This window comes from Miscanthus floridulus, chromosome 9 (genome assembly GCF_019320115.1).
Source record: "Miscanthus floridulus cultivar M001 chromosome 9, ASM1932011v1, whole genome shotgun sequence".
NCBI classification, from domain to species: Eukaryota; Viridiplantae; Streptophyta; class Magnoliopsida; order Poales; family Poaceae; genus Miscanthus; species Miscanthus floridulus.
In genome coordinates, this window is record NC_089588.1 from 62,105,987 (window position 1) to 62,129,483 (window position 23,497).

Genomic DNA, 23,497 nt, shown 5'->3' on the forward strand with positions numbered 1-23,497 from the left:
AAGTACCAAATACAAAGAGCCTTCCATAATAAAAAAAATCCAAGCCTGATGTCTTCCGTCTTCATGAATTCACACCACTTGAACCACCACGCTCAATGCTACATAATTTTTAAAATGTCATACTTCTTCATATATCAAGATAGCATTATAAAATGAAATTTACTAAAGCAATACGCACCTCGGGCGCTCGCGTGGCAAATTTATCTTTCAGATTTTGAAACCTTGAAAGCGCTTCAAAATTTTATCATCTTCAACTGATGCAAACAAATCCCGCTCAATATAGCATATCATGCTATTATTCATCCATTCATCATTCATTTTATTCCTCCATTCGGTCTTGATAATATTCATAGCGGAGAATGCTCTTTCAACTGTTGCTGTTGCCACCGGCAAAATCAATGCAAGTTCAATGAGACGATACACCAAAGGGAAATGTGTATGTCTATCACTTTGAACCATCTTCTCAGCAAGGTTACCAAGATCAGTACATGTGCCAAAATCTCTATCATGTTTGACATCATCAATAAATACTAGGAGGTCACCCCTTAGCTTTTCACAATCTTAATCACTGAAGTCATCTTTATAGATCTTAGCAAGCTTAACTAATTGCTCTATCTCAAAGTTAGCAAAAGAACCATTCGGATCAAGACAAGCAACACATCTCAAGAGTTGAGTTGATCTTTCTAGAAACCGATTGTTTAACTCACAAAAATCTGATCAATCACAGCAATGAAAATTCCATGATGAAAATAATGGTAGTGTGTCACTAATTTGGCACCACGGAATTTGGAATGACCTCTAACTGGTATCATATCTTCCATATTAGGAATGTCTATCTTCTTTTGGACACAAAAGCTTTTGACCTCTTCAAAAAGATCATCCCAACCATTTTCCCTCATGGCATTCATATTTCTCATCACAGAACCAATCAATCCTATTGCACGAACAATGTTCTGATTTTTCCTTTGCAAACATTGTGATATTTCTTGAGTCAACCCCAATACTCTAATCATAAGATGTAATATGAACACAAATTCAAATGACTCCATTTTTGTTATTAATCCAGATGCAATAGTTTTCTTTTCCCCATTAGTTCCATCTTCACTAACATTCTCTAACACCTCAAGTACAGAACCCCACATGAGCATAAGACGTGCCAATGTTTTGTGATGTGTTCCCCACCGTGTATCACCAGGCCTAGCAAGACTAGTTTCTTGGTTTTTCCCTCTCCCAGGAAAAATATCACCACTATCTAATTGCTGAACAAGATGGTCATGGTGATTTTGGAGGAGTTGATCTTTTCTTTTGCAAGAAACACTAACAGTATTGACAATTGAAGTGACATAATTGAAGAAATCAAATGTTGAAGTACAACACTTGGCTACAGAAACTACCACAAGTTGCAATTGATGAGCAAAACAGTGGATGTAAAAGGCAAATGGGTTTTCATTCAATACCAGCCTTTGTAATCCATGAAACTGTCCTCTCATGTTTGAAGCTCCATCATATCCTTGTCCTCTAATCTTGGAAATAGATAGACCATACCTCCTAAGCATAGTATCCAATGCTTCCTTTAGTGAATGTGATGTGGTGTCAGAAACATGTTCAATGCCAAGAAACCTCTCAATGACATTTCCTTTATCATTGACAAACCTACAAGAGAAAAGAAAAAATATATTTATTGGAAAGAAAAAATAAAATCAATGAAATACATAAATTAAGAGATGATATATACCTCACAACCACAGCCATTTGTTCCTTAATAGATGCATCGCGAGCCTCATCAACAAGCACCGCAAAGCAATGATCTCCAATTTCATTTTTAATTAACTCACTTGTCTCCTCTGCGCAAGCCCTAACCAAATCTTTCTGAACTATTGGGCAACTCATTTGATTATTGCCTGGAGCATTTTCACCTGTCACAAGTGCAGCCTTCGGATCCTTCTTTCTGTACCATTCAAGCATCTCCTGAAAGTTCCCTTTGTTTTTTGATGTTTTAGACTCATCATGTCCATGAAAGGCTAGAGCTTGTAAAAGGAGAAATCTAGCAATGCCTAACATAATAGTTAAACGAGCTTTATATGCCTCCTCTTCTGCTACGCTTATCACAGTCCACACATGTTCAACACTTTGTCTCTGATTTTTGAAGTCAAGTGCACGCTTCATTGCATTACTGTGAAAGCCATCAACTGATTGAGCATGCTCCTTGAAAGAATCCTTTGCATTCTTCCAATTTCTGAACCCAACTCTAGTGAATGTATCATTACTGTGAAACCCAATTTGTTGTGGCTTAAAGAGATAGCAATAAAAGCAATAGGCTGCATCCTTGGCTACACTGTACTCTAACCAATCAAATTGATCAAACCATGATCCAACAAATCCTCTTGCTTGACCTTTACCATTGACTTTTGTTTTTGGAAACTTATGACCAGTTGGCCTATATGGACCTTTCTATAGATACACTCTCCTAGCCTCATCCCTAATGTCATGATGAAACTCATCAATTGGCTTTCTATTGCCTGGATCATCAACTATATCTCTCAAATCAAGTTCAATCCTTGGTCTTTTCTGTTCAAGCCGACTCTCTGTCTCTTTATTTCCTGTATTACTATTTGATGCATCTTTCTTAGCATAATATCTTTCCATCCTAAAACACATTGGATATGAATTAAGAAATAATAATTATCAATTAACATCCTCTAGACACCTGACTCTACAGACTACAGTACAGACTTGAAAGAATTAGGGATGGGAACTGGGAATATTGGATCTCTTCTCACCTGCGTGCTTCCTACAGGGACAGCCGAGCAGGACTGCAGGATGACCGAGTGGACAGTGGACGACGTGCCGCTGCCCACTGAAGATCGCGGAGGCCGGAATGGCGGAGTCTAAGATCGACCGGGTGGCAGGCGACGTCGCCAGGTCGTGACTCCGACTCGCGATCGCGACTTCCCGAGGGAGTCAAATCGCGCAGGCTGCACAGAGCGAGGCGCGAATGTGAAAAGCCGATCAGGCCAAGGGTCGCTGTGCTGCGTGCTTTGCCGTGCGGCCAGGGCTAACTAGAATACTAGTTGGGCTGCATTCATGCCAGGGGGGGCTATTGGGCTGCTAAGGCTTTTTTTTTGTGTTTTTTGTGAAACTTGTTCCTAGACTTAATGGGCCACGCCTTGGGCTACAGCCCGGGCCTTGGATCCGCCCGTGATTTAGATCACTTTTACAGATTCTGACACACACATGGTCAAAAGTAGAGCTAAACCGAATCTGTTCTGGGTTCCAGACAGCGTAGAAACCACAACTTGTGACAGCTAGATCTCACAAGCCTGAACAGCTATTGACGTGATTCTAGAGACATTTGAAAGATACAGAAGTCTAGTTATCTCCACAAAAAATTCAGAATTTTTGACAGCCCAGATTTTGAGACACAAGATAAAGAACACAGACTGCTCCAGAAAACAGCACAACAGAGATAAGATAAAGCAAACCATCTGCATTAAGATTTCCATCTAAACTTAAGGTTCCAATCTAAGGAAGTTGTGGACATGCCCACAAACTTCCAGCAAACAACCAAACTCCAAATCAACCAAGTTCACAAATTAAAACATCTAATCATCCAAGTTCACAAGACCAAACAAGACTAAATATGAAACACGAACTAACGATGTTGTAATCTAAATCAAGGCACCTAGCACCTATGGAGCGGTGCCAATCATGGTGAACGACTGGCACTTCTTCTTGTAGATTGATGGCTGCCCAAGTTGAGCTCGAAGTTCATCCACTTGCTTCTAGAGGCGTCTCTTAGCCCTCTGGGATGCACGCAGTTCTCCCTTGACCTCTTCGTCCACCCCCTGCATGGCATGGACATGCTGCACTGTCGCTTCTAGAGTTGGGTCACCCTCTGGGGTAGCCAAGACCTACCAAACACCCTCATGATCATTGCGAGGAAGGAACCTGAAATGATCCTCCCTCATGGCCTCAAAGCGATGACCATGGTAGTAGATATAGGCGTCATGTGCTGCATCTTCCATGCCATCCAAGGCATGGGCCCTTCTAGCAGTGGCACGGTGGTAGTCTCCACCTCATGTCCATTCTTGATGTCGTTCCAAGTGGTGACCACCAGCTCTACCTTCCAGAAGGTGGCCTCCAATGGATGCTGGTACTCTGCACAGTGGTAGCTGATGGAGGCGTGTAGGTCGGGGTAGTAGTCGTCCAGCACATGGGTGAGGAGGGTGTGGTAGTAGGCCGTCTCTGGGGCTAGCTTGAAGTAGTACTTGCACTTCCAGCCTATCTCCTCATCCACCACAGGAACAGCTGGGGATGGCGCAGGTGTAGGTGAAGTGGCTGATGACTCCTCAGGTGTAGCTACAACAGGATAGACCGGTGCGACAGCTGGAGTAGGAGCAGGTGTAGGTGTCGGTGTAGCCATCTCCTCATCGTCGGAGATGATCACAATCTCCTTCTACGCCTGTGGAGCACGTGGAGTGAACAGGGCATGGTAGCCAGCAGTGCTGAGGCGGGCAGTCTTCAGGTTATGAGACATCTATAGATTTAAAGTGAGATAGAATTAGAATCAACAATTTTATATAATAGATTAAGGTATGAAAAGCATAAATGTTTTAATAAAATAACAAGAATAAGACAGTAAGCAAGAAACCAGAGGAGCAAAGATGATAAAACGACCGTTTTCTAACTAGGCTTGCGTCCTACAGTCAACACGGCTCTGATACCAATTTGTCACACTCAATTTTAAGGATAAAAATTGAATGCACTAACTCATGTGTGCCTAGGGATCAATCACACACACAAGCTGACAAATTACATAAAGTATCATCACGATGTCTCTTACATCAAGAACCATAATATAACTTAGTCTTATACATCACAGCGGAAAATAAAAGGTAACTCTCTCACGTGGAACACCATCATAGGGAAGGTCAACTGGTTGACCACAAGCCTAATAATCCTCAGGAAATTCCTCATACCCGTTGTCATCTGTTACCCATCCGGGATTTTTGTCCAAATAAAGAATTAAACAAGCATAAGTACTATCCGTACTTAACAAGATAACATGGGGTTATGTAGCTCAAGAACGACGACACTGGTTTACTGCAGTTAGCACTTTTAGTAAGTCCATATTTTATTATCAAGTTTAATCAAGTTATGCTTAAGCTCCCATTTAACCCCACATAATCAGATATCAGAATTATTTGCATCATATTATCATTGTAAACCATCATATATGAACCATAATGAGTATCCAATTACTCTGTGAGTTTTCTGGGCCGCTCATGACCGTGAGCACGGCTGTTATAATAGTTTGTTACCCTCTGTAGAGGTGGTGCACATTCACCGCGAGTCATGATTCCCACATGCCCGGGTTAATTACTCCCATGTCACTGCCAAGGTGAGCGGGCAGGGTACACTATGAAGCCATTTCATAGGTTTCTCTAACAAGTTAGGGCTGCTAGGTTTCCTCGGTAGGCAGATGTAGGAACCCCCCTTTCCTATGGCACATATCCATCGCGGCTATACACATAGGAACAGAGGCAACCCTATACCCAACGTGGCAAGCCCCTTTTGCGCCATAAAGGTAACCTCTAACAAGCTAGAAAAGGTCCTATTACTGAGCTAAAGTCAGAACCATATGACTCTCCCGGTTGCACTGTTAGTCCCAGCTTTTGCCGATAGATAAGTCCTTATGGAGGGCCGGGAGCAACATGATCAAAAGTCATTTGCACCTTCGCCCTATGGATCAGTTATTATAAATCATGTTATACTTTTAGTTACATAGAACCATTCATCATCATGTAGATCATGTTCAGTTAGAGCACTAGCAATCTACTCATATGCAATTAACCCATAGGTGTCAAGGGAACAAGTCATCAAATGTCTAGAATGTCCTTATGGTTATCAAAATTAGACACATGCACATGAGTAAATAATTAAAGTGAATAGGACATCAAGGTAGGCCCATGCTATACTTGCCTTGGTTCACAAACTCTTGCTGGTCCTGCTGGCCATCGAAGAATTCTTGGTCTCCAACATTCTCCTCACCGTCTGAACGCGACCAACACGGCACATACAACATTCCAAAGGCATTCATGCAAAGCAAACATTCCTATAATTAGAACAATACACCAACAGTATAGAAAACAAGATAAAACGTTTGTGAAAATAATCTACGTCTCGCTACGATCACATCAACGTGAAGTTCACGAAAAACAGAGCTAAAATGCGAAAGTTTTGATTTAAACGGGATTTCCTATAGCAATATATTTAATTAAATCTAACCATGAAATTTAAAAGCTACAAACTTGATTAACAGTGGTACTAGCGCATAGATTATGAAATTATGAAGCTAACGCAATTGGAACGGGTTAATTTGGAGCTAAAACGACGATTTTATAAGCAAAACAGTATAAATGACATTTCTGTAAATACTAAAAACGTATTTTAGACTAAAACAGTAAACTTTACGCTTTGAAAATGAGAAAGCATACTCGGGGAAATGCGCTAAGGACGGCGGGTTCTATTACGCGAAATCAGGGGGGTTCTTTAGCAAAACTACCCACGAAGGGGTATCGGCCAACGGTGGCTGTCGGATTTGAAATGAACGGCCAGAAATAGATCTGGGGAGAGAGACGAAGGGGTGGCCGGCCGGAACAGTGTTCCCAGCGGCAAGGCGCCATTGCCGGCGGTGTAGAGGTCGCTGGAGCACGCAGTACAGGGGCTAGGGCCCACGGTTCGGAGAACCGAGGGCACCGGGAGAGAGAGCGGGAGCAGGGGAACTCGCCAAGGCCAAAGAGGTGGCCGGAGAACGCGGCCGAGGCGGCGGTCGCCTTGGCCGGCGGCAAGGAAGTTAACGGCGCTCGCGGATAGTGCGCTAGGGGCCATGAAACGCGAAATAAACTGCATAGGGAGAAAAAGGGGAGCACAGCGAAGCTCACCGCGGTGACAAACGGGGCGGAGGCGGCTCGGGGACGGCTGCTTCCGAGCGGAGGGCAGACGGCGGAACCGGCGTCGTGGCGGTTGTGCCTTCCATGCACAGCGAGAGCAAAGGAGGGAGGGAGGGTAGCAGGGGGGCACGCGGTGGGGGGTCGGCTTTGTTTTGTAGAGGCCAGGGCGTGGGTGTCTCTCCCACGATCGAGGACGTGCGCGGCGGTTGCGGCTGCGCCAGGCGCGGGCGGTTGCGGGTCGCGCGGGAGGAACGGGGAGGAGCTGACAGGCAGGGCCAGGTGGTCAGTGGCTGAAGAGGGGAGGAGGAGGCGCGGCGGTTGCTGGAAGGCCTCTCGGCTCGGCTAGGCCGGTGGAACTGGGCCGGCGCGGTGCGCCAGGGGGAGGCCGAGCTAGGCTGGGCTGACGCGGAGGCAAGGAGGGCCAGCTGGAGGGAGAAAGGCCATGGGCCGAAATGAAAAAGAAGAGGGGAGAGAAATGAAGAAACCTTTTTCTTTTTATTTTCTAAACAAAATTTCCAAAAGCATTTTCAAATAGATTTTTAATTCATTTAAACTTTAAATCAAGACCAATCATCACATAAATAAATATGCAGCAACATGTATGCACCAACATGTTTCTATTCCTTATATTTGATTTTAATTTCCCAAAAATTATTAATTTCCTATATTTGAAATGCACACTTAATAACATAATTGAATCAAATTTACTTATTTTAAAAAGGCTGAAATTTTGGGTGTTACAGCACCGTTGCTGCAACTTCCAAATTTTGGTAAGACTTTTGAGCTAGAATGTGATGCTAGTGGAGTTGGCATTGGTGGTGTTTTGATGCAAGATGGTAAACTTGTTGCTTACTTTAGTGAAAAATTGCATGGTCATGTTCTTAATTATTCCACGTATGATAAAGAATTGTATGCACTTGTTCGTTCTTTAGAGACGTGGCGTCATTATTTGTGGCCTAAAGAATTTGTTATTCATTCTGATCTTGAATCGCTTAAGTATCTTCGCTCTCAAAATAATCTGAATCGTAGGCATGCTAAATGGGTTGAATTTATTGAATCTTTTCCTTATATTATCAAACATAAGAAAGGGAAGGATAATGTGATTGCTGATGCTTTGTCTAGAAGATATACATTGCTGTCCCAACTTGATTATTAGATTTTTGGTCTTCAATTAATAAAAGAACAATATGCGCTTGATCCTAATTTTAAGGATGTGTTGCTTAATTGTAGAGAGGGACGTACATGGAATAAGTTTATGATCAATGATGGGTTTTTGTTTAGAGGTAACCGCCTATGCATTCCAGTTGGTTCCGTTCGTCTTTTGTTGTTGCAGGAGGCACATGGAGGCTGATTGATGGGACATTTTGGTGCCAAGAAGACGGAGAAGGTGCTTTCCACACACTTCTTTTGGCCTAGGATGAAGCGTGATGTGGAGCGATACGTGGCTCGGTGCACCACATGTCAAAAAGCTAAGTCGCGGTTGAACCCACATGGTTTGTATATGCATCTTCCTATTCCTTCTACTCCTTGGGCTGATATATCTATGGAGTTTGTATTGGATTTGCCAAGGACTAAGAGGAGGAGGGATAGTATTTTTGTGGTGGTTGATCGTTTTTCTAAGATGGCACATTTTATTCCTTGTCATAAGAGCGACGATGCTATTCATATTGCTGACCTTTTCTTTCAAGAAATCGTTCGCTTGCATGGTATGCCTTCTACTATTGTTTCAGATCGCGATGCAAAATTCTTGAGTTATTTTTTGCGCACATTGTGGAATAAATTGGGGACCAAGCAGCTGTTTTCTACAACATGTCATCCCCAAACTGATGGGCAAACTGAGGTTGTGAATCGAACATTGTCCACCATGTTGAGAGCCATTTTGAAGCGCAATTTGAAGATGTGGGAAGAGTGTTTGCCGCATGTGGAGTTTGCATATAACAGGGCGGAACATTCCACCACCAAGGTAAGTCCTTTTCAGGTAGTGTATGGTTTTAACCCCCGTGCTCCTATTGATCTTTTGCCTTTACCTACCACTAAGAGAATACATAGTGATGCTAGAGGGCGTGTTGATTTTATTCGTAAGTTGCACAAAACAACTAAAGCAAATATTGAAAGAATGAATGAAAAGTACAGAATTGCTGGTAGCAAAGGTAGAAAAGAGATTAAACTTGAACCGGGTGATTTGGTTTGGTTACATTTGAGAAAAGATAGATTTCCTGAGCTGCGTAAGTCTAAATTAATGCCAAGAGCAGCTGATCCTTATAGGATCATTGAGAAAATAAATAATAATGCCTACAAACTTGAATTGCCACCCGAGTTCGGGGTTAGTCCCACCTTTAACATTGCAGATTTGAAACCTTATTTGGGAGAAGAAGATGAGCTTGAGTCGAGGACGACTCCAATTCAAGAGGGGGAGGATGATGAGGACATCACTTCTTCAGAGGTACCCGCTGATCCTCCAACCGTCATGCATGGTCCAATGACCCGGGCTCGAAAGCGACAACTCAATTTAGAGGTGAGCTCGTTCTTAAGCGATACTTTTCATACTTTTGAGAATAGACTACTACCTAATGATGTTATCTTGCTTAGGAACATTGGAGAGGGTCATGAAGGACTTAGAGGGAGTGGTGGAGGTGATGATGACCAGCAAGGACGTCCAACACAAGCCGGAGGCCCAGTCCAACAAGAATTCAAGTCTACCTCGGCCTCCAGGACTAGTCTGCCTTAAACTGGTCACCCAGGACGCATCCAGACTCCGTTTTTGATGATCCACATATGTATGGAAAGATAATTTGATAAGGAAGCCAATCCAAGTGGTTTCATGTCAAAAGCTATTAGGAATCAATGGGAATCGTCAAAACAAGTCAGCATCCAGAATCTACCAGGGTGCTGCGACACCGTCGTTTGGTCCGTTGGACCATGTATCGAGTTTGGGCCCATTAGGGGCGCGTCCAGGGGTCTTGCACGACCCTAGAATCTTCATAAACAGCTGCCGCCCCTCCATTAGGGTTTGGGTTTTGCTTAGATTATTCTATCAAGAACAGTTTCGCTGTTCATCAGTTTGTGAGACCCCAACTTCGTGAGATAATCATTCATCTGTAATTTGGTTGCGTTCTTTCTTGTTCTTGCTTGTGTTCTTTGTTGCGCAGGCAGGGATTAGCCTTCTTGGCGAGGTCAACCTGGTCCGTGACTTGGTTGATAACCAGAAGAGCTGTGGTGCTAAGATTGTAGGGTTCGATCTTTCGATCTAAAGCCGGATCGGTGTGTCATTCTTAGCCACAACGATAGTTACCATCACCTGACGGAAGATCGGGATCCCCATCTCCATTAGTAGACACATGCAACATGAATTAAGTGATTAAATGTGAATAGGTAATAAGGATGGTCCCATGCTATACTTGCCTTACACACTAATCCTTCAGTAAGCTTTAATCTTCAACGTCCTTCTTCTTCTTCTTGGATCACCACGTGTATCTCACCGACTGGACGTAATCGTAGAACACCACACAAACATCCATACACATACATGCATAGCATACAATTGCATCTATATTAGAACAGTACACCAATCATAGAAAAATAAGTAAGAGAGATTGAAATACGATTCTACGCATCACTACGAACACACAGTTGCGAGAGGCACGCTAATCGAAGCTACAGTTGAAAAGTTACAACTACCGAGAGATTTGCTTAATGTGTGGAAAAGAAAACTATAGGCTTCATTTATGTTAACTATATGAATTCATATATAAAAGATATTTATAAATAATATAGATTAAATTAAGTCAATTTTAGATTTAAATTATAAAACAAAAGTAAAACAAATCATATTTTGTGTATAAAACTAGTTGCATAATCATTAATCAAGATATGATTTAAAACATGTTATTTCAGAAATAACAATATAGTAAACACTATTACTAACGCGAAGATCTTGTCGCTACGAATCTAACGCAACTTGAACAGACTATCTCGGAGTTAAAATGAATAAGTTATGTTTTAAACAAGTTTTTCTATAGTTAAATAATAGATTAAATCTACCCATAAATTTTAGATATTGAAAACATGCCTAACAGTTGCATAAACATGTAGAAAACATAAATACGGTCCTAACGCAATTCGAACGGGTCAAATCAGACTTAAAACGTAAAAGTTACGCATGAAATAAGGTTCAGTAGCATTTTTATAAATAACTTGAACTCATTTTTGAATTAAAACAATTAAAATATTAAATTACATGGCTGCTGGACTGTGGGTACTGTTTTTGGAAAACGTAGGGTCTAAAACAGAAGAAAACATGACCTAAAAGAAATTACTTTGAACTAATTTGGATTGCGGGTTGATTCAAAGAAAACAGGAGGGTTATTCTGCAAAATGGCGTGGATTGACCGCTGGGTGACCGTGCTGCTGACCGGGCAGCCACATGGCAGCACGCTATTGGCACGGTGTGCCACGTGTGCGTGGGCGAGCGCTGACTCGACGCAGTGGACCGAGTCCACGGTCCATGGTAGACCGGCCACTTAACCCCGAAGGGGTATCTAATCCGGACTGCTCAATCCAGATCTGATGGCGCAGGTGAGTGTGCGGGTGATTCCTAGCGGCTGCACAGTGGCTCCAGCGGCTCTCCATTGCCAGCGGTGAGGCAGCACGGCGGTGGACGCCGGGATGGTGATTCCGGCCATCCCAATCGAAATCAAACTCACGAAAATGATCTACAGGCTATCACAAACTCGCTAGGGTACCGAAACGGGGATGGGGGTCATGTCAGGGTGGCGTTCCGTGGCGGCACCATTGTTGGCGGCATCAGTGCTTGCCGATATGGCATTCTAGGGCGTCGTTCAACAAAATGGAGGCACGGGGAGGTGAAGAAGCTCACCGCAAGTCCAACGGCAGTGGTCGCGACATCCAGGAGGGCCTTGAGGGGGCGGGTCGACGGCGGCGGTGATGGCTAGAGAGAGAGGAGAATGCGGTTGAGGGCGAATCCGATTAATCTATGACCAACATCAAGAAATAGTGGTACCTATGGGCGCGGAGGAAAACGGTGGAGTTTCGGGACACGTCGACGATGGCGGTTAGGCACCGGAGCAACGGGGCTACAACGGCAGTGGCGAGCTCAAGCGTGAAGGGGAAAAGGGAGAAGAAGGGGGTCAAGCTCGGGTTTTATAGGTGGGGAGAGGCGCTGCGTAGACGGTAGGGAGTGGGGCGCAGTGATTACGGTGCTTTCCATGCAGGTGCGGGCGCCGGCGACTTGCCATCTTGGCGTGCACCATCATCAGGGCGGAGGAAGGAAAGAAACAGGGGAAAGAAAAGGAAGGGGAAGGAAGGGGACGATGGGTGTGCGGGCGGCTAACAGGCGGGGCCAGCGTCGCAGCGGGGAGAAGGAAAATGCGTGTGGGTGCACGCTGACGAGCGGGCCAACAGCGCAGTGAGGGCGAAGCGCATGCGGCGTCTGACCGAGCGGGCCGGGGCGCTGAGCAGTGGGCCGTTGCGTGGGAGAAAAGGGAAGAGGGGAGGCGTGCGGGGCGACAGCGCATGAGGCCACGAGTAGTGGGCCAAGGCCGGGAAGAGGAGGAAGGAAAAAGGGCCGTCGAGCTGGCTGAAACCAGGAAGGGAAGGAAAAGAAGGCCGGGCCGGTTCCTGGGGTTGGGCTGAAAAGGAAGGAAGGGAGATTTTTCAAAATGAATTTCTTTTCCAATTCTAGTTCTCAAAACTAAGCCAAAATCAAATCAAATTTAAGTATAGTTTCAAATATACTTCCTATTCAAATAAAAATGGACAATTTTGTTAGGCTTTCCAAGATAAACTTTACAACTTTAAAAATACTTTTATTTTCTAATTTTCTTTTCTTTCTTTTCTTTTATTTCAAAGCCATTTTCAATTTCATTTCAAAAGCATTTTAACCATTTTGACTTTTCAATTAAAACCACTCAACCAATACAATAAAATACAATGGCATGTATGCATCAAACATGTTGCTAGCTTATGATGAATTTTAAATTAATGAAAATTTTTATTTTCCTATATTTCATGTGCACAAAAATTCCAACTTAAATTCTTTTAACTCTATTTCAAAAGAGGCAAACTTTTAGGGTGTTACACATGACGAAACTGAGGGCTCCCTGTGGAACAACTGCCATAGGGCGACGCTACTTGGCATGCGCTGGTATCGAGGTTGTTGACCAAGTACCTTTACCAAGTTACAACGCCGTACCATTTTGCTACAAGATATTCTCCTTGGAAATATTCAGGTATTCAAATGAGAAATCCACAACGGGTTGATGAAATAGTGTTCTCTCAGAATAAACAAGAGGAGGTGGTTTTGGAGGAAGAATGTACGATATGGTCTTAGTCTGCATGAAAGACGGATGTGGTCAAGGAAGGGAAAGAAAAAGAAGAGTAGTAGGGAAAGTTAGTCTTGGGTAGTAGGGAGTGCTTAGAAAAGCTTGAGTGGACATCATGTCCCAAGCCCTGTGTTTAGTTGATCGCACTTTATATGCCAAGTTATTTCACTGCGTGCCCTACGAATGCCATCTATGTCGGGCCCTTTAGCTCCCTGTTCTCGCATGGCCGCAGCCTCGTGCCGCACTCGCTGTCCTTATGCATTGTGTGCTTTTTCCTTTTCTCTGGCATCCGGTCAGCTCTCTACCCCGCACCCTCATCCCCCGTACTAGACCCCCTCCCCCTCCCTTCTTTCTTCTTTTGGGGACACAACCGCCCTCATGCCTCCGTAGTCGAGCGCACCCTCTTATCTCATCTCCTTTATTTCCCATTCACTCGCTTGTGTAGGGAGCGCACCATGGTCGTGTTTATCCCCACAGCATGAACCGTCTGTGTATTCCATCCACGCCCTCTCCACTTCCGGTGTGTTGTGTTCCACCTCTGTTCACCACTATAAGATACCCTTGGTCCTTGCTCTTCTTCTTCATCCCCATCCCTTCAAACATGACGCAGAGTTATGAGATCCAGTCGCCATTGTGAAGCAAGATTCGTCAGTCCGAGGTGATGGTGTAATCTGAGAAGAAGGATCTGGTTTGTCAAAGAAGTTCAAGTTTCCTTTGGATAGTTCGATTTTAGGGTTCACGATGTTTTACTTCTCAATCTCCTGTTTTTGGATCTGTTGGACCTATGTCATGATTTGGATAATCATTTTCCTGTTGTATCTCCATTGTCCTCATCTATCTTGCCTTTTGTATTAAGTCTCGGTTGCATCAGGTTGCTCTTAACCATGTATCCCTAAATCCCTGTGTAGTTTAGCATTCGAAGTCGTGTAATCTTTCGTGTAATCCCTGATCTATGAAATCTAATCGTGTTTTCCCCCCTTTTCGATCCTTGCTTGGAATCTCGGGATGAGATTCTTTTTAGGGCGGTTGGTTGTAACACCTCTGGTGTTACGAGCTCGTTTAGCACCGAGATTTAGGCCTAAGTAAAATTTTCAAAACGAGTTTCTCAGATTTTTTATTTAAAATGTACTTGATGTGATAAGCTGTGTGACTTAATTTTGTGGCCTCAAATCAACGCCCAAGTCAAATTACTCAGTGCGTAAAGATATTCAGGAATGTCGAATGACAATTCTAGCCAATAGATAGCGAACGGTTTATTCTATTAGATTAAGCATGAAAAGCAACTTATATAAATAAAATAAAATCCATGAATAAATTGAACGATATATATATATAGCTTTTGAATCTAATTTAAATTCAAACTTGTTGAAAATCTCCTTGTGCCTAAATGTTGCTAATTGTCAAAATTAGTAAACCTATAGAAATATTTATAGGTCTATATATATATATGCTCATGTGTCTACTTTGATAAGCACGCTCAGTGGAAAAGCTTTGGTCTAGGGACATGTTTTTACGTATAGACTCGTTTTCGTCCCTATGATAACTGGTCATGTACCCGCGATAGCTGCCGTCTGGCCGCCTCTTAAATTCAACGTGATTAGTGTGAAAGCACATAATAGACGAGAGATACCGTAGCAGCTTCATTTACTTTTCCTAGTGTGGCGTGCAGCGTACTCGCCTTGCATTGCAAAGTCTCCTCATCCATCCGCATCCATGCTCCCCCGGCCTATGCTTTTGCTTCTCTCTCTGCCTTGATTGCCTCTGTCTGACTCAGCCGAGCCTCGCACTGCTCCCCCTCCCTCTATTTTTCTACTACCTCGGTCCTGTCCTTGCCTCCCTCCGTGTAGCCACTGCCTCCATTGTCTCGTCGAACTAATGACCTTGTCATGATGCCGCTGCTCTCCCTGTTGCCGTGTATGAGGGTTTGTTTGTTTGCCCCTATCGACGGAGTCGGTATTAAATGCTCTTGCCATGCTGCCCAGCCCTGTCCACCCCTATCTCCACTTGCTCTACCGAGCTAAGCATCCGCTAGGGTTGTGGCCACATGTAACGCATGCACGTACGTCGGTCTTTCTGGCCTGGCTACGCTGGCTGCTTGCTCGTTGCGTCACCTCGCCTGCACGTGGTTCTATCCCACATCGTGCCTATGAAATTGATGATGAACCGCACGGCTCCTCGCTCTCCCTTTCACATGTTTGCTTTTCCTGGCCTCCATCCGCTCTACTGCACCGCTGGGGCCTCAGCCGTCACCGACCGCTGTTGTCTCTTCCCTTTCCCCTCTCTCAAGCATCGCCCCACCCGGTCCGCTCTAGGCCACTACCGTCCTGATGTGGACTAGGCCCGATCTTCTGAAAGGTATGATAGCGTCGATTGGTGGAGACTCGATGTTCATGATCTAGGCTTCAAACCAAGACTGATTCGGACCCCCGCAACTGTTACACCACTGCTCCGTCGGTTATCAACCACGCGAACGCGATTGACCTCGTCGAGAAGGCTTTCCTGCAAGCGAATCGAGAACACAAGCAAGAACGAGATAAACGCAATCTGAAATTGCAAATAAATATGAGGCTTATGATAATAAGAAAGAGTTCAAGTCTTTATTTGAAAGGACTAATCGCCACAAGTGAACAAGATCAAGAATTGGGGCCCTGGTTCACAGCAAGCAGCCTTGGCGTCATAGTTGCAGCAAAACAATGTCTGTTTCACAAGGAAATCAAGAACTAAACAAAACACAAACCCTAAGGAAAGCGACGGCTGCTATTTATAGAGTTTTGGGCGTCACTCCCCCTGGACGCGCCCCCTAATGGGCCCAAACACGATACATGGTCCAACGGACCAAAAAATGGTGTCGCAGCACCCTGATAGATTCTGGACGCTAACTTGTTTCGATGATTCCTGTTGATTCTGAAGGTCTTTTGATGTGAAACCACTTGGATTGGCTTCCTTATCAAATTAGCTTTCCAACCATAGGTGGATTGTCAAAAACGGAGTCCAGATGTGTCCTAGGTGACCAGTTTAAGGTAGACTGATCCTAGAGGCCGAGGCAGACTCGAACTTGAGTTGCTTTGAGCCTCCACCTCGGGGACTCGAACCGAATTAGCCTCAGACCTCCTTCTTGACTTGGACACCCTTGCTGGCCTCCTACCCCTCCATACCACGTGCCAAACATGGTCATATGCATGGGTGTCATGTCCTCATCATGTCCATCACACGCCCGTGGTCCCGCAGCACCCGTCCCTCCCTTCCCCGCTGCTTGGCCACCGTGTACGAGCACGTGAATCCCCATGGCCACTGCCTCTTGCACACTGCGCCTTCCCCGTTGTCACTAGGCCACTGCGCGCGAACACGCCACATTACCCTGGGTTCCGTACTAGAGGCGTCCCAGCTCCTGCTCTTCCCCTGCTCATCAGCCAGTCCATTCGCGTCGAGCTGGCTGCTCCACGATGCTTCCCTCCAGCGCCTGCTTCTTCGCCACTCCACCTCCGCCACACCACGCCTCCTGCACCCGCCATCACCCTGCCTCCATCGCGAGCGTGCGCAAGACCCCCAGCGTGCCCGTGCCAAGCTCGGCTAGGTCCGCTGCTGTCGCTGCGCCAGGCCGTCTCGCTGTTGTCCACGCATGGCTCTGCTTCACCTTTACCGATGTGCCGTGGGCCACCTCGGGCCTTGTCTTTGATGACCGTGTGCGGCTGGGTCCACCGGTGCCCCACACGCCTCCCCACCGTCTCCGCTGGCTGGCGTACCACCTCTCCTGTAGCAACTGCGTCTGGTCGCCTTGCAGCGTCGCCACCGCGAGTTGCCCCGCTGCTGTGGGCCACCTTCCCCCATACTGTGGGCACCTATGGTTGCGGGTTGGTCTACCGCTGCCCTGCTGCCGGTTGTTTGCCGCTGTTGTGCCTTCCCCGACTCCACAGCGCCGTTGCCGCCGTCGCCGGCCGGTGCATTCGCCCCGTGCTCTGCTTTTGGGAGGAGAGAGCAGGTGAGAAAATCGAATTAGAGAATCTTCCCAGGGTTCTCAATGCAAAAATTAGTGACTCACATGAATAGTGACTAACGTACTATGGGTTGATTTAAGGAAAGTACAGGGGCCGCTATGCAATTGTGCCGCGCCTGGGTAAACTTGTAAAATTCATAGTAAATCATAGAAAAATTATAAAAATTATAAAAGTGATGTAAGAAATGGTTAAGAATGATGTAAGCTTTATTCTCTCATTTGTGATCCTGATGGAAAAATGTGGATTTTAGGTTTCCCTTGGGTTGTGCCCGACGGGACCGTGTAATTTGGTGTCCTCCCTTGAGTGCTTAGTGTCTAATAGAAGACGAGCACTCCTGAGAGGCATTAGATTAGGCGGTTCTGCCATAGTCGTTTCATGTTGGTGATGGCAGAGACCTTGTCGAGGTTGGGTTCGATGCCGCGGGCGCTGACGATGTAGCTCAGGAGTATGCCGGATGGAACTCCAAAGATGCACTTTGAAGGGTTCAACTTCCAGTTGTACCTTTTCAGGTTGGCGAACGTTTCCTCAAGGTCGGTGATAATATTGTTGGTAGCCTTGGACTTGACAACCATGTCGTCGATATAAGCTTCGACATTGTGGCCTATTTGTTGATCAAGGCACATTTGGATGGCCCTTTGGTAGGTTGCCCCGGTGTTCTTGAGTCCGAAGGACATGGTTGTATAGCAGTATGCACCAAAAGGTGTGATGAATGATGTCTTGATCTGGTCGTCTTCCTTGAGGGAAATCTGGTGATAGCCAAAGTAACAATCGAGGAAGGAGAGCAGTTTGTAGCCGGTCATGGAGTCTACAACCTCATCTATCTAAGGTAGACCGAAGGGGTCTTTAGGGCAGTGTTTGTTGAGATCATTGTAATCAACACACATTGTCCATTCTTTATTCTTTTTTTGATCAAGAACAGGGTTTGCTAACCACTTAGGATGATACACTTCTTTTATAAATCTGGTAGCTAGGAGCCATTTTATTTCTACCCTAATAGCCTCCTTCTTGTCTAGCGCGAATCGTCAGAGTTTTTGCTTGATCGGCTTGGCGGTCATCGAGACATTCAAGGAGTGCTTGATCTTCTCCTATGGTACCCTCGGCATGTCTGTAGGTTTACAAGCAAACATGTCGGTGTTGGCACATAGGAAGGAGACAAGCATGCTTTCCTATTTGGGGTCGAGGTGAGCCCCAATCTTCACGGTCTTGGAGGGGTCGTTGAGGCTGAGACTGACCTCCTTGGTTTCTTTTGACTTGGTGAAGGCATGCGGATGCTCCAGCGCTGGGATCTCCAGGTCATTGGCGTGCATCGTCTTCCATCGGTGACCACGTTGGCCATCTGGATGTAGAGGTCGGTGGCTTCGGCGAGAGCGAGACTCTCTGTCTCGCAGGCGTAGGCGATGGAGAGGTTGGCCCGTAGGGCCAGGACTCCTGCAGGCGAAGGCATCTTCAGCACTAGATAGGCATAGTGCGGTATGGCCATGAACTTGGCTAGAGCTGGCCAAACAAGTATGGTGTAGTAGGCGGTGTTGAAGTCAGCAACGTAGAAGTTTATGTGCTCGACGCGGTAGTTGCTGACCATGCTAAACTGTCCTAGGAGGGTGATCTCTCTAAGCAGTTTGGATGCCCTACCAGGTACCACACCCCAGAAGGAGGAGTCAGAGGGTGTGAGGTCTCCGATCCCGAGGCCCAGCTTCTTTAGGGCTCCAGCGAAGAGGAGGTTTAGGGCACTTCCACCGTCGACGAGCACTTTTCTGAAAAAACACTTTCTAGATGGTTGTGTCAAGGACAAGGGGGAAGCACCCTATGCAAGGGATGTCTGTCCACTGATCGGCCCTACTAAAGGTGATGGGGACCTTAGACCAGGGGTGATAGCTAGGGTTGGCGATGGCGTCTTCCGCATGACGGTGAGCATCCGGCGAGTGGTGAGCTTCCGATCTCTTCTATTTTTGGTGGTGGTGAGGCCTCTAAAGATGGTGGCGACCACCTTGTCGTGATCCTGGAAGGCATTGTTGTTGCCCTAGGTGGTCGGCGGCCTCTGGCTCTGTCGTTGTTGTCATCGTCTGGGTTTTTGGACTGGAACTCCTTAGCCAAGCCAAGGCAGTCCTTCATCTTAGGCTTGGCATTTTTGTGGAGATGGCACGGGCCTTCAAGAATCTTCTTGTACTGTTTGTCGTAGTTGCACTTGGCATGAGGTTCATCAACGGCGGCGACGATGTGGTCTGGTCGACGGTGGTGATATTGACCAGATTTGGACCCTTCTGGCCGATCACGGCCACTATCCCGATGCTGACTGCAGTCATCGTAGTGGTGGACATTGTGGCATCGGTCATCGGGACACTCATTGCTGTGGCGAGTTGGGCGGTGAGTGCCCGCATCCTTGTTGAAGCGTACCTCAGCTTCTTCGGCGTCGGCGTACTGGTTGGCGGTCGTAATCATCTCGCCAATCCCCGTGGGCGGCTTGCGTTTAAACTTGGAGCGGAGGTCGTGCTGATGGAGTCCTCAGACGAAGACAGTGATGTCCTCAGCTTCCGTTATGTTGGGAATAGAATTCCTCATCTCGGAAAAGCATCTGATGTAGCTACGGAGGAGCTCAGATGGCTTCTGATAGATGCGGTTCAGATCATGCTTGTTGCCTGGTTGAGTACACATAGTCATGTAGTTGTCGGTGAAGACCTTCTTCAACTCTTCCCAGGATCTGATGTTGTCCGAGGCGAGGCTTATGAACCAATTCATCGTAGTTGGTGAGAGCATGATGGGGAGATAGTTTGCCATGACGCTAGTATCTCCCCTGATGGCGCGCACAATAGTGGCATAGGCCTGTAGCCACTATGTGGGGTTCATCCGTCCCTCATAGGGCTCAACCCTAGTGATTTTGAAACTACAGGGCCACTGGAGTGTTCGGAGTTCCCTCATCAATGTAGGGGGGCCTTCAGGATTGTCGCTGTCATGATCTATGGCATTGCCGACGTTGAGTGGCTGGAGGGCTGAGTTCGGATATTCTTAGTGATGGCATACTTCTTCTTGATGGTGACCAAAACGGCGCTTGTTGATACATCGTCGCGAGTCTCGAAGATTGTTGAGGTGCGCTCATACGTCTTGGTCGACCTCCTAGTCATGCTAGCGAGGGTGTTAGATGTGGTTGCTCCTAGCTCCCACCTAGAGGGGTTGTCCATCGTTGCGGTGCTAGTTGGTGAAATGACATTGGCTAGGGTGGCGATTGGATCTTGGCGCTATTGATCGACAAATCAAGCTCATGGAGTATGAAGGTCTCTGATCCTGGTGGATGTTGTTGACTTGGCAGTGCACTGCTTTAAGCATGGTGGCAACCCTAGCGACCTCTGGTGTTTGCAGGAGCCGAGCGAGCTCATTGGCGGCCACGGCCAAGTTGGCACTTGGGGTCTTGTAGATGTCGTGGCCATCAACATGGACAAATTCATCATCGAGGTTGCGTTGGAGTTGTCATGGCCTAACTTGCGAGTCGAGCTGAGCCTCAGCTAGCAAAAGGGCAACCTTGTTTACTCGACGCTGAGCATGATTGGCATTCCTATTGATGCGGGCGGCGCGGTCCTCCTCAGTCTCCCCTTCCCACTAAGGGTTGTCGATGCTGACGTTGAAGATTGCGCCTCCACAAAAGGGAGGGAAGGGAGGTTGCTTGGTGGTGGTTTCGGCGACTGTCTCTGTAGAACCCTAGGACTCAGAGTCTAGATTCTCCTCTAGGATGGTTTGGAGGGATGCGTCGGGGCGTCGGCCGATGTGTAGCATGTTGACAGCTGGCGGGAGCTGGTCAGTGATCCGGTCGACGAGAGCATGGACATCTCCAACTTGGTTGGTGAATTTGCCCCATAGGGCATCTTGATAAGTGGTGGCGACATTGGTGAGCCCAAAGGGTAGGGCCATAACCCTTGGAGTTTACTCTGATAGATCTAAACCAGAGGGTAGTCGGCGCTGAGCTAGAGTGGTCAGAGCTGATTCCACGATGGAGAGGCAGTCGGCGAGCTTTTGGCCAACCTGAACGATGGATGCGTTCAAATCATCATTGTTTAATTGCCGCATATGGTAGCGGGGGAGCATGCAGCGAGTTGTCGGCGAAGATGACCTCAGAGGCGGTTCTAAGATCGGATCTGCTGTCATAGGTGTTGGGGTGATTGGCATAGTATTGATCTGCACTAGCTCGATGAGCTCTCTGACTCCGTCAGCGTTGAAGATCCACGAGATCAATCTGACCATGAAGATCTAGCCTGGCTATGGGAGGGACGAAGTGCTTGCAGAATGTATCATCTTGTTCGACATGGAAACATCACGAACACCCCTACCTGGCGCGCCAACTATCGATAGAATATCGTCGGTAGTCCTCTGAGGGGTACCCCACAAAGGTAGATTGATCGACAGAGATGTGTGTACTCGATAACAAGAAGGCAACAGAGACACACGAGTTAGATAGGTTGAAGCCATCAGTATGACATAATACCTTACTCCTATGGTCTGTTGGATTGTATTGGCTATCGCATGATATTGCGTGTGTTTGGAGGGTGTCCCTGCCCGCCTGATACAGTCCGGGAGGTAGGGTTACAAGTCGGTTAGATCTAGGAGATAAGTTGAAATTAATAATAGATTACAGGAATCATGGGATCATACGTATCCTAACAGATCTCATAGTATCTTCAGGATATCTTCCCGGTGCCTTGTAGGAGATGCCGAGTAGCATCGTGCCCCACAAGGCTTCATCTTGTGGGCTAGGACACCCCTAGGGGCGCAACCCATGTGGTCTGCCATGGGTATCCAGGGTCGTACCCCCCACATAGATCCCCTTTGATTCATCGATAGTAGGGTAGCTGATGGCGGAAGGACTGCCTCGATGATGGCACAAGCCATATCTGGATCTCCTACCTCAGCATCTACCATGATCGACTGGATCTAAACCCTAGCCGGAGCCAGATTTGGTACCCCTTCGTCAACGCCGGCCGCACCAGCTCCATGACCATGATGACATGACTGGATCTAAACACGGACACGGAGGAAGAGGTACCCAAATTCCTTTTATGATGTGTGCTCTACTATAGTGGCTGGACAAAGGATATGTAGATAGCGATGGGGTTACATATTTTCTATAGTTGAGTGTAGCTGACATGTGCTTTATTGGATTAATGACTTCCGTATAAGCTATAGTTACCAGTTAGGCACTTATTTGCATACTCTTGCTTTGTTGTGTTGATATTCCATAGAAGCTTTAGTTAATAAATGTCTTTGTAATCTAGAAAGATGGAAGAACTTGTAATACGTGTGGGCCCAAAACTTGTGTCTCCAAAGGCAAAAAAGTCAAGCACAAAGGGTAGATACGTTGAACATTTGGAATATATCCTTGAACCAGGGGAGGTAGTTAAGGGATTTGATGATATAGATGAAATATATCTAGATTTAGAACATTAGCCAGTACCCCTAGCAACTGAGGTGCTTGTTCTATCTTGTATTTAGTTCAAAGGGGTGTAGGTAGCAATGCAATGCTTTACTGTTTGGATAATGCAATTTGTATATGCTTGCTGCTTAAGTTTGTATCTCCAATTTTAGTGTTTGAGTCGAAGAAGCTACAGTGCCAGCAGGACAAAAGGCAGCGCTACCATGAGTCCTTGGTGAAGGCACTCCAAGCAAGTGAATTCAACATGACCAGGAGAGTTTGATCATGGAGTTTGTACTCGGAGGACTTCCACTGGCAAAAGAGTGGAGGTATCAGCAGTAGGTGAACATAATTCTCCATCACCACGGACACCTGAACCCAGGGATGAATTCAAAGTTCATGAATTGACTGGAGACATTTGTTAGGACGTCACCCTACCTACCCTAGTGAGAGACTGCCCACGACCATATGATGATAGCCATGCCAAAGAGGAGCCCTGTGAGCAAACTCCCGTCTCCCCCACCCGCGGAGCAATAAAAGTTGACTAGATTGATATTACCTTACAGATGTCTATCAAAATAATTAATTTGCACTAGCTATTTGATATCCATATTATTTTTCTAACAATCTGAATGTATGAAAACTTTGTAGTACCATTACCAAGCAGAGCGAGGAAGCCGAGGTCTAGAACTCGTGGAATTTTGCTTGACAAAATATGCAAATCACTAGGAGGATTGAGGATGCCCATCTCTATTGCCGAGGAAAACAGAAAGCCACATTATCCAGTGCAAGCTGCCAAGTTTGCCTCAGAGTAGG

At 46.2% G+C, this 23,497-nt stretch overlaps 1 pseudogene; it reads right to left on the reverse strand.

Moving 5' to 3' along the window:
- Positions 1-561: 561 nt before the first annotated feature.
- On the reverse strand, positions 562-17,963 carry LOC136480016 (uncharacterized; annotated as a pseudogene).
- Between the last annotated feature and the right edge of the window lie 5,534 nt (positions 17,964-23,497).